Source organism: Desmodus rotundus, chromosome 9 (genome assembly GCF_022682495.2).
Source record: "Desmodus rotundus isolate HL8 chromosome 9, HLdesRot8A.1, whole genome shotgun sequence".
Lineage (NCBI taxonomy): Eukaryota > Metazoa > Chordata > Mammalia > Chiroptera > Phyllostomidae > Desmodus > Desmodus rotundus.
This window is the reverse complement of record NC_071395.1, coordinates 11,804,191-11,815,236: the sequence shown is the minus strand read 5'-3', so window position 1 is coordinate 11,815,236 and position 11,046 is coordinate 11,804,191. Positions and strand designations below refer to the sequence as shown.

Genomic DNA, 11,046 nt, shown 5'->3' with positions numbered 1-11,046 from the left:
AAAGTGACTCCATTTTGGCCTGTTGTTTCTTTCTTTTTCTTGTTCTTTTTTTTGGCTGGTAGTTTTCCGTATGTACTACCATTTGTTTATCTACTCATCTCTTGTTGGACATTTGGATTGTGTCCAGCTTTGGCTTTTAAGAAGAAAATGCTATAGACGTTCATGTGCTCGTGTGTGTGGGCACGTCATCGTTTCCTTGGGTGAACACCTAGGAGTGGAATTGCTGGATCGTATGGTGAATGCACACTTACAAAACACTGACAAGTGGTTTTTCTAGGGGCTGTTACACAGGAAGACAGAGAGCCTCACTCTGAGGAGATACGCTAGAGGTTCGTTTTTAGAGTAGAATTATTTTCTCTTTTTATTATAAGTAATACAATAATACAGTCTCACTTTAAGTCAGGGGTGTCCAACTTAGCATCTCTGGGCCACTCTGGAAGAAGAATTGTCTTGGGCCACACATTAACTACATTGTGACTTGTACTCACAAAAAAAAATCTCATCATGTTTTTAGTAAATTTACAATTTTGTGTTGGGCCGTGTTCATAGCTGTCCTGAGCCTCAGCAGGGTTGGACACCTTGCTTTAAGGCATTAAATCACTCAAACCAGAGAAGAAGAGCCTCGCTTCCTGCCCCTTTCCCCCCAGGTAACTATTACTAGCAGTTGCTTTGGAAGGAGCCACCTGCCTCAGGTCCCTGGGGGAAGTCACAGGGCCTGGGCCCCACAGCAGAAGGCAGGGGTGGGTTTTTTCTCAGTTGCCCCTGGGCTCGCTCACTGAAAGGACTGCTTTTCTACTTCTGATGAATAATCATGCTTAAAGGAGCTCTGGGTATTTAGAAACCGATATTCTTTCCCCCTAGAATACACAGCATTTGTTCCTCCTGGTGCTCATTTTTCTAGACTCCATTCAAACCACAGCCGTCTGGGTACAACTCAAAAGAGGCTGATTTTTCTTAACATCTCTGTGTGTCCTATGCCGGCCTGGATGGAGATTTAGCGAACATCTGGTCTATTCTGCATCCCCTGGAAGACTGTGGGTAGAAGCCGCCACGTGTTGTCTTTTCAAATGGTAATTTCATCCCAATTTCATCACTTCTAGGGGTGGGGCACAGAGGCCTAGCACACTGAGCATTTGCCTTTCCCTTTAAGAATGAACTTTAGACTCTAAATTCTTGGAGACTTGTTTTCCCACAAGGCGATATGCGTGGGTAGCTCAGTTTCATGGCTCCCAACTCTTGATGTGGGGCAGAGGGTGTAAGAACCCCTCAGGGCTCATTCATTTGTTTCTTCCACACACATGTGTATGGAGCCCCCACCGTATCCCAGGCACAGGACTAGGCACTGGCACACAGCCGTGGATGGGGCACACAAGGGTGCCCTTGTGGAGCGTACACTTCAGCGCAGTGGGGAGACACGGACAAAAAGCCAGCGTAACAAATAGGATAATTATACAGAGTGGTCCATGCTGTGAAGGAAGTAGGTGGGAGGGAGAGTGAGCAACGCTGGACAGATACTGAAGGATGCGAATGAGCCTCTGTGTGGGGAGAGCTGGGGCAGGGACCTGCCAGGGTAATGGCCCTGAGGTGGGAAAATCATTTGATGACTTTGAGGGCCAGAAGGAGCCAATGTGTCGGGATCACAGCTGTCATTTAAAGAGTTTGGCTTTTATTCTAAAAGCAATGGGAAGCCATTGGAGGGTAAGCCACAAAAAAGCACAGGACATCATTTGATTTGTGTTCTTACAAGACACATTTAGAAACAAAATCTAAAACCTCCTAGAACTCACTGAGTTCATCAAGGTCCCAGGATGCTGGATGAACATACAAAATCAATTGGATTTCTATATGCCAGCAATGAACATATAGACATGGGAATTAAAATCACAATACCATTTTTAGTTGTTGTCTTTAAAAAAGAAAATACTTAGGAAGAAATCAGCGATTGTACTCCTGGGCATTTGCCCCTGAGAAATGCAGGCATGTGTACGTGAATGTTATAGCAGCTTCATTAGTAATAACCCAAACCTGGAAACAACCCAGACGTCCTCCAGCAGGTGAGCGGTTAAACAAACAGTGATACTGTCACACAGTGGACTGCTGCTTAGCAGTCCAAGGAGGGAACTACTGATACTCACACAACCTGGGTGAATCTGTAGAGGATTAAAGCTGCAGAGATTCTATGCTATATGATTTCATTTATCATTCTGTACTGACAAACTTACAGACAAGGGGAAGAGATTAATGGTTGCCAGGGGTTGAGGAAGGGGCGGGGTAGAAGAGGCCACCACGAGGCATCCTCTTGGGGGAAGCAGCTGTTCTCTATCTCGCCTGCTTCCTTGTCGTGATATCCTGGCTGTGACTCGTGGTACAGATTTTCAAGATGTTACCACTGGGGGAAGGTGGGTAAAAGCCAAACTGGGTCTCTGCATTATTTCTTACAAACGTATGCCAGTGGACACTTACCTCCAAATAGAAAGTTAAAAAAAAAAAAAAAGAAAGTTCACTTAAAAAAAAAAAAGGATGAACTCCACGCACTCTGCTCTCTGGCTCCCTTTCTTGGCATTCTCCCTGACCTCACAGGGAGGCCTCGTTCCCACCCTGCTGCTGCGCCCCCGGAACTGCGTGAGTCCCTCGGAAACTGTTTCTGACAGCTCCTCCAAAAATGTCATGGGTTCTGCTGTTTGTCAGCCTGCGTGGGAAGTAGCCCACATTTCCTTAGCAGGTTTCTGTGATTTTAAGTGGTTCAAGTCGACAGCAGGGACCTTAGTGAATTACAACATGGATTGAATTCCTGTGGGAGAATTCATGAGGAGGCAATGAGAGATTAGAGCTCTCTGTTATGTTCCCCAAGGCTTGGGAGGAAGGGGTTGGGGGGAAGTCAGTAAGCAGTTCTTAGTGGATTTGCAGCGTGTTGCAACCTCATTGTGCTGGCTACCTGTTCTCCTTGCCCCTGGCCCCACTGGGGGATACGTTTGAATTTATTTATTTTCAAAATATTTTATTGATGTATTTTTAGAGAGGGGAAGGGAGGAAGAGAGGGAGAGGAACATCAATGTGTGGTTGCTTATTGCGCCACTCCCTACTGGGGACCTGGCCCGCAACCCGGGCATGTGCCCTGACTAGGAGTCAAACCAGCGACTCTGCGGTTCACAGGCCGGCACTCAGTCCACTGAGCCACACCAGCCACGGTGGGGATACATTTAAATTTAGGTAGTTGCCCCTAACATATCCATCTTTCAGTTCACTCTTGGATTGTTTCTTTGTAGTGCTTGTCTTTTTTTTTTTTTTTCTATTAGTCTTTGAATTTTTTAAATTAAGAATTATATATGAGGCCTGTCCAGAAGGTATCCAGCCATGTAATATGAAAAATAGAGACATTTATTGAAGAAGATACTAGAAATGTTGCACATAGGGCAATGATGCCTCAGTTTCCTTCAAAGTAGGCACCTTGGGACCTCACACAGTTCTCCCAATCACCATCAGCTGCCCTGTTGTATTTTCCTGAATCTTGTCAATGGTCTGAAATCTCTTCCCTTTCGGAGGTGATTTTAGTTTGGGGAAAAGCAAGAAGTCACAGGGCTCCAAATCTGGGCTGTAGGGGGACTGAGTCACCTAGGTGATTTGATGTTTTGCCAAAAAAAATTCTGCACAGGACTTGATGCATGAATGAGCGCGTTGTCGTGATGAAGCTGTCAATCACCAGTTGCCCATAGCCGTGGCCTTTTGAATCATTGGAATAGTTTCTGCGGAGGAATGTTCAAGCTTAATGCAAAATTTGATGCAGATTCGTTGCTCTACTTGCTCAGTCATTTTGAATGTGACAGACACACAGTGTACATGCTCACTCCATGTTGTCTACCACCCCCACTGACTAGTACAGTGAAGTCATCATTGTTCACACATGTGCATTCCACTCCACTCTCCTTGGCTGCCAGGTTACATCGATGTCACACAAACTGTTATCGTTATATTAACAATGGCTGGACTTTTTCTGGACAGACCTTGTATATGTATGCGTGCCTGTTTGAATAAGCAAAAGGGGGGAAGGAACCCCTGTCTGTTGAGTGCCAATGTATTGTGCTAAGCATTTTACATTTGTTATTTAATTCTCTCAGGAAGGTAGGCACTATTTCTCACATTTTCTAGGTGAGGCAATCAAGCTCAAACAGGTTAGGTGACTTCTCCAAAGGTCAGCCAGCCAGTAAATGTCAGAGGCAGCAGAACCACACAGGTGGCCACCTGGCTTTAATGGCATCTCATCCCCTCCCTCCCTCCCTCCCACTCTCTATCCATGCATCCCAGGCAGTAAAAAATCTATATGATAAATGCTAAGCTTTCACTGTCATATGGATGGCATATTAATGCTAAATTAATGTAGTAAGGACATTTTCTAGGGTGGCAAAATACGAGTTTCAAAGCAAGTTTTGCCTGGGTAGCTCAGTTGGTTAGAGCGCTGGCCTGATTCGCCAAGGCTCAGGGTTGATCTCCGGTCAGGGCCTGTGCAAGAATCAACCAGTGAATGCTAAGTAAGTGGATCAACAAATCTCTCTCTCTCCCTCTCTCACCCTTCCCCTCTCACTCTAAAAAACTCAATAAGTGAAAAGAAATAGTGAAGGGCAAAAATAGGAAAAAAAAATAGTGAGCATAATTTCTTGGATTTAATGTTAAAACAATAAACTCTAGAAGCACAGTAGAATTTTAATTAGTACTTCATGAAATATATATTTTACAATTTTTATGGAAGGATTTTAAACCAAAGCCAGTGGGAGAAGGAATGACTGTAAACATCAGAACAGATGAACAACAAGTCACGGGAAAGGGAATGGATACTGATGGGGCATCTGTTCTGTCCCCGGCATTTTGCCAGCTGGTTTACCAACCTGGTTTTGTTTAATTTTCATGCACGTCCTGAGAGAGGGAGGTTGTGCTGGCTCATGGATGAGGAGCCTTTGGTTCGAGGAGGCTGACAAACTCTCCAAGCTCACCCCCCCCCCCCCCCATCCCGCAGGGGTCAGAGCCCTCACTCAGTGGAGGGCTCCCACCCCACCCCTGCCTCCCAGCCAGAAGTCACCTTCCTCGTGACCCTGCTGAGTTCTGTAAGTCAGACATGCCCCGGGCTGTGATTTTCAGTGCCCGTGCACGGGCTGTTCCCGGAAAGCCTTGCTCTGCTCTATCACTGTTGCATGAATGATGCAAGAGGAGGGTCTCGTCCCCTTGGAGCCACACAGGCACTGAGCACGTTCAGCGGCCTGCTCTGAATTTGGCAGAAGTCCAAGATGGGGACTTAGCTCTGTTGCCCTTAAATGCCCACAGGCCTGGGGCAGCTGGGAAGCCCGTCTGGTAGGCCTTATAGGGGTCTATTGACATAAGCAACCAGGGGGGCTTCTGGCGAAGAATTCACCCCAAGGTTAAAGGGCATCAAGGCGCACAGGCTTGATCTCAGTCTTTGCTCCCAGACACGGGGAGAGAGCTTTGTCTTTTTCGCCAACCTGGCAGGACAGTCGTCTTGGGCCCTAGGGAGCAGGGTTGGGAGTAAAATGTCAAAGGACTATTTGACTAAAATCTCTGTGAGTGGGACCCGCGGATCAGGCATGGCAACACCAAGGTGGGCTTGAGGCACACAGAGGCCTCGCAACACATCGACACCGGGAGCCAGTGCCCGATGGGGACAGAGTGTGAGATGTCTAAGCGGAGTGGGCTAGACTCAAGTGCAAGCACGCAGACTCCTGGAACCCCGAGGGGAGGGCCTTGAATTGAGTCGGAAGGACCCACACCAGCGGGTGAGGGAAACTCAATGCAACGGTTTGGATATTGTTACCCTGATGGTCTCTGTACTCCCAGGTTGGTGTGATGAAGAAAAGATGGGCTAGGATGTGCTTTTAGCAAGTGTCTTCTCCCTAGAGACATCATTTATGACCCCTTAATCTAATGGCGGAGACAGCTCGCAGCTGTTCATTAAACAGTCCCTCCATCATGTCACTTCAAATTGTGATAAGTCTTCAAACTGTGAGAAGGGGTGCCCTGCTGGTGTATAATCGGGAACCCGCTCTGGCCTGGGGGCGAGCGAATAGTAAGGAAAGGCCCCCTTGAAGAAGTGGTGTTTGCACTGGAGTGTGTGTGTGTATGTCTCCCAGATATGAACAGGTCAAATAAAGGACAAGCCTCTATTTGCACAAACCTTTATTTAAAGCACGAGATTGAGGAGATGGTTCTTCTCTGATGTGTAGCTCAGAGCTGCATTTATGAAAGCAGAAGCTAGCGCTTGACGGATGTGTCTTGCAGGTGGTCAGCTTTGACTTTCTGGGCCTGTGGACTGGGGGCATCCAACACCTTTTGCCCTTCTTGTGGCCCAGTCACCAACAGGTTGTGTGACTTTAAGCAGATTTCCTAACTTCTATTTTTCTGCGTGTAGGTGAGGGCAGAGAAAGGAGTGGAGTCTCCCAGGAGATCTCTACATTTCCTGCTGGTGCTGAAACAAATCCAGTAGCAGCATTTAAAAGAGCACCCTGATATGTCAGTTTTAGAGAGCTTTTCCTTTCGGTTTCATAATTCCTCAGAAGTGTCCAACCTTTTGCGTTGACTCTCAGAGTGGGCCCCACGAGAACTGGGTTTGTTTGGCTGTCGCACGAGGTCCTCATTATTTTATTGAACCCATGTTGTCATTCATTATTCAACACCTGCTCCAGGTGCTGAGTATTCAGCGGAAAATAGGATATGTTATCACTCCAGCCCACTGTCAACAGAGAGGACAAACATGTCACCTGTTAATGGCCACGTATAGTGATAAAGGCAGTGCAGAGAGATAGAGAAGGCATTACAGGAGGATAAGGAAGGCCACCTAATGGGTGTGTAAGAGTAACATCATAGTGGGTGACACTTGGAGATGGAAAAATAGGTGCATAAAACCTGGTGGATGCTTAATAAATGGACATGGCTGGATAAACGAGTGAATTGTATCACTGTTATTTCCAGCTTCAATTGGTCAGATGGCCAATTCTAAGGCCTCCCTCTATTGTTCTTTCATGTTGTAAAGGACAAAAGTGTAATAATGCCTGCGAATGTTATGGTTGCGAAGAGCCAGCTGGGCTCTGTGCACATTCACCTGGGTAATGTTTATTTCCACTATGTATTTTTTCCTAGCTTTTCATTAGGTGTTGGTTTCCACCAGTAACTTTTCTTCCCAGAGACTAGAAAGACGGCTCTTGGCCATTTTGATCTTATTGTGTTAAATTTCAGAAAGGAAAGAGTTCATTGTACAGAGCACAGAGACAGGTAGGAGATGACAGCCTGGGGTAGAGACTTTCCGTTCCCTTCCTGAGGATGGGAGCACCAGAGGGGGGACTCGAGTCCGTGAAATGGCCCCATTGTTCCTGAGCTGTGGAGATAGCCCACTTAAAAGATCGGAGCTTTTCCCTTTCCCTTTAATTTGCTCTGAACACTTGCTATAGTAAAAAATGTGACTGGAAGCCTTAAGTGCAAATCATCAACTTCAGAAGAAAAATGTTACTTTTACGCTGTCCATTAAACCATTTGCCTCCTCCATATGCTCCAGCACTTACCGGAGAAAGAGGAATTTGCCCAATGAAAATTGAGAGCACATTTCTGAGAAATTGTTTTCCATAAATCTTGCAAATTACTGCACTCAAATATTCTAGGCTGTAGCCAGACCGACCTCTGGGGAGCAATGATCAGGGAAATAACCATGAAGAGCAATCAGATGCTGCTGCAGATCTGACTGGCGACTCCAGGGTGTGACCTTTCTGTGCAGGAAGCATTCGTGAGTGGCTGGGAGCCCTGTAATTAATGGGGCACCAGAGAATGGGCTCCTCTCTGTGAGCTGCTAATTAGTCTTCCCGGAGACACGTATCCCCAACCACATCCAGGTGTCACGTCCCGGCTACTGCTTGCTGCGCGGAATTCGATGAGCAGGCGAGGGACGTGGCTGGCTGAATCCCAATACCACGTTGCCACAGTCCTGTCTTTTCACCTCGAGTCGTCCCTCTAGAGGAGAATGACAGTGATGGAGAAATACTTACAGTTTTTGCATTCCTTTTGGGGGGAAGATGCAGGATTTCATTAGCAATATCATTAGTATCCAATGTAATGGTTTTGCACTCAGAGATTGTTTTGCTTCCTTTTCACTTGGGTGTTTTGGGCAGGCAGGTGACATGGAGAAAACACTTCCGATGCAGGTGTTCCGGGGTCTGGACCCTGAGCACCTGTGACCCACTGCGGAACGTGACCCAGCGTCAAGTTTGACTTGGAAGTGAGTTTATTGTAAAGCAGTGAGACAGAGAGTGGGCTACTCCACAGACAGAGCAGCCCCCCTATAGCGGGGTGTGCTTCCTTTGTTGAGGTTTATTTATTAGTAGGAGGGGGAACATTCAGGGTCTTTCTGGGGGGAGGGGTGGAGACTTCTCGGAAGAGCGTCCTCATATGGGCTTTCTGTTTCAGTGTAAGGTGTATCATTTAGCATGCTAATGTAGTATAATGAGCGTATAGTGGGGCCAGGGGTAACCATAAGGTATTAGTGGCCATGTTGGATGGAGATGGTTTTTGCTGGTTTTAAGCCATAAATCCAGTGTGGGGTGGTCTTGCTATCTTCTTGACAGTTCCCGTAGCTTTATTGATTGTGGCTGTTTTGCCACACACCCCATCTCATTACCACCCATAGTCAGGGGAGGTATCAACCTGCTTGCAGGTTGAGCCCTGCACAAGAAGGCCCGTGGAAGGGGTGAGCAGGGCCTGAAATCCAGCCCACTGCCCACCTCTCCAGCAACTGTCTTTGTGCATGTTACAACTCAGCCATCGTGGGTCCAGAATCTGAATTCTTAAGTACACACCATACTGACTTTACAAAACTAATAGTGTCCTGGGCTTTTATATCCTGGAGACCAGCTTTATCACTTACCAGCTCGTAGTCACAAGCATGAAGGTTGAAGCAAACCTGCTGAAACCAGAAATTAATTTAGACACCAGGGCATCATCTGTGATTGGTGTTTGCCGGCCAGACCATGTTTGACTTCTCCCACTCAGGTCTGCTAGCAAATAGATGGGATTATTAGTTCACCATCTCAGCACTGCAGTTAACTTTGGTTAAAAACTTACAGGGCGCAGGTAGTAGTTGGCAAACTGTGAAGCTTCAGGGCTCTACGCAACAAAACTTGGCGGTGAGAAGATGTTGGCCTGTCTCCCAGGGAGACCGCGGAGGTCTGGTTCACCTGGGTGAAGGTTGCATGGTAACTGATGTTTAACGTCAGTGGCTGCCACTCTGCTGAGTCCGTCTTCTCAGACCAACACCGTGTTCTTGGCAGCGGTGTGCTGGAAGCACTGTGGGCCTCAGAGGCAGAGGCTTAGCCCCAGTCCCTTCCAGCTGAGGGAACGTCAGCGTTTTACCCAGCTTCTGAGCTTCAACTTCCTCATCTGTAAAATGCCTTCTTCCCACAGTCGTTAGAATGAAATAAAATACAGGAAGCATCTAGCCTGGAGCCTGGAACAGCAGGGTAGGTTTTCAGTAAACGGTGGTCTTCCCCTCCTCCCTCTTAAAAGTCTTTAAGGATTTCTGCATTAGTTTCTTAGGACTGCCATAACAAAGTTCCAAACATTGGGTGGCTTACAACAACAAAAAATTATGATTACAGTTCTAGAAGCCAGAAGTCCAAACTCAAGGAGTCGGCAGGACCATGCTCCTTCTGAAATCTGTAGGGGGCGCTCCTTCCTGGCCTCTTCCAGCCTCTGCTAACCTCAGATGTTCTGTGGCTTGAAGCAGCATAACTTCACCTCGTCGCTGTCCTCCTTCTGTGCCTGTGCCTTCCCGTGATGTTCTCTTTGTGGGTCTGTGTCCACATTCCCCTCTTCTTATAAGGAGACCAGTCATGTTGGATTAGGGCCCATGCTGATGATCTCACCTGAGCTTCATGGCATCTAGAAAGACCACATTTCCAAATAAGGGCACACTCACAGGTTCCAGAGGTTCGGGTGTCAACATACCTTTTTGGAGGGCACAGTTCAACCCATGACAATTTCACATCGTCTGCAGGAAAAGGATAAGAAGCAATTGTCTATTAACTTTAAGTTTCTAGAAGGCTTTTATTATCTCTGCCCAGGGAGACAGGACTTTCTATTTGTTGTGAAGAAGGAAACTCCCATTTAAACCAGTGTTATAGGAGGTGAGGATGCTAATTTAGATTTGGTGCAAAATTCTCTTGTTTTGGTAAAAGTCACAAGAAGATACCATTTTTTTTTCACTGAAGATTTTACCACAATCACTTCTCTACGTTGCAACATAGTTTTCATAATTTTCACAATTGGCATATGGTCTAGTTGATGTGCACAATTTACTTCCTGGTTGTTGGATATTTACAAATCACTAATCGAGAAAGTCTTGATTGAATCAAGAGTTTAACTGCTGTCACGTGGCTGCACAACACCCTGGACCAGCCGTCCCCAGCTGGTGCCACGCTCTTGCTGACTGAGCATTGGAAACAGTAAGTTGTAGAGTCGGACCCACCAGGAGTCACATCTCAGTCCCAGGTCTTCCCAGCTGTATGAACTTGGTATATTAAAAAAAAAAAAAAAAAGGTAGAACAATGTTTAAAATAAGCACATATTTATGTTCATATGAAAAACTGTGTCTGTATCTAGCAAAAAAGGATCTGGAAGGATCCATAGAAAAACTGTAAAGCAGGAAAAGCCCTGAGAAGTGGGAATGGAAACAGATTAGGGGCCGAGATGACTCTCACGTTTTACTACATGTATATTTGCACTAAATTTTTAAAAAATTATATTTTATTGATTATGCTATTACTGTTGTCTCATTTTTTTGGCCCCTTTGCTCCCCTTCACCCAGCACCCCACCACTCCCTCAGGCCATCCCCCCCGTTATTGTTCATGTCCACGGGTCGTGTGTGTAAGTTCTATGGTTACTCCATTTCCTACCCTGGACTTTACATCGCCATGGCTATTCTGTAACTACCCACTTATATTCTTAACCCCCTCCCATCTGGCAACCATCAAAACACTTTCCGTATCCATGATTCTGTCTCT

General features: G+C 46.3%; 1 long non-coding RNA gene across 1 annotated transcript; it reads right to left on the bottom strand.

Moving 5' to 3' along the window:
• Positions 1-6,154: 6,154 nt before the first annotated feature.
• Positions 6,155-9,815, bottom strand: LOC123480620 (uncharacterized). The gene is made up of 3 exons (XR_006656705.2): positions 8,912-9,815; positions 7,560-8,001; positions 6,155-6,733 (listed from the first exon to the last, which is right to left on the bottom strand). It is a non-coding gene; the product is annotated as an uncharacterized lncRNA (long non-coding RNA).
• Between the last annotated feature and the right edge of the window lie 1,231 nt (positions 9,816-11,046).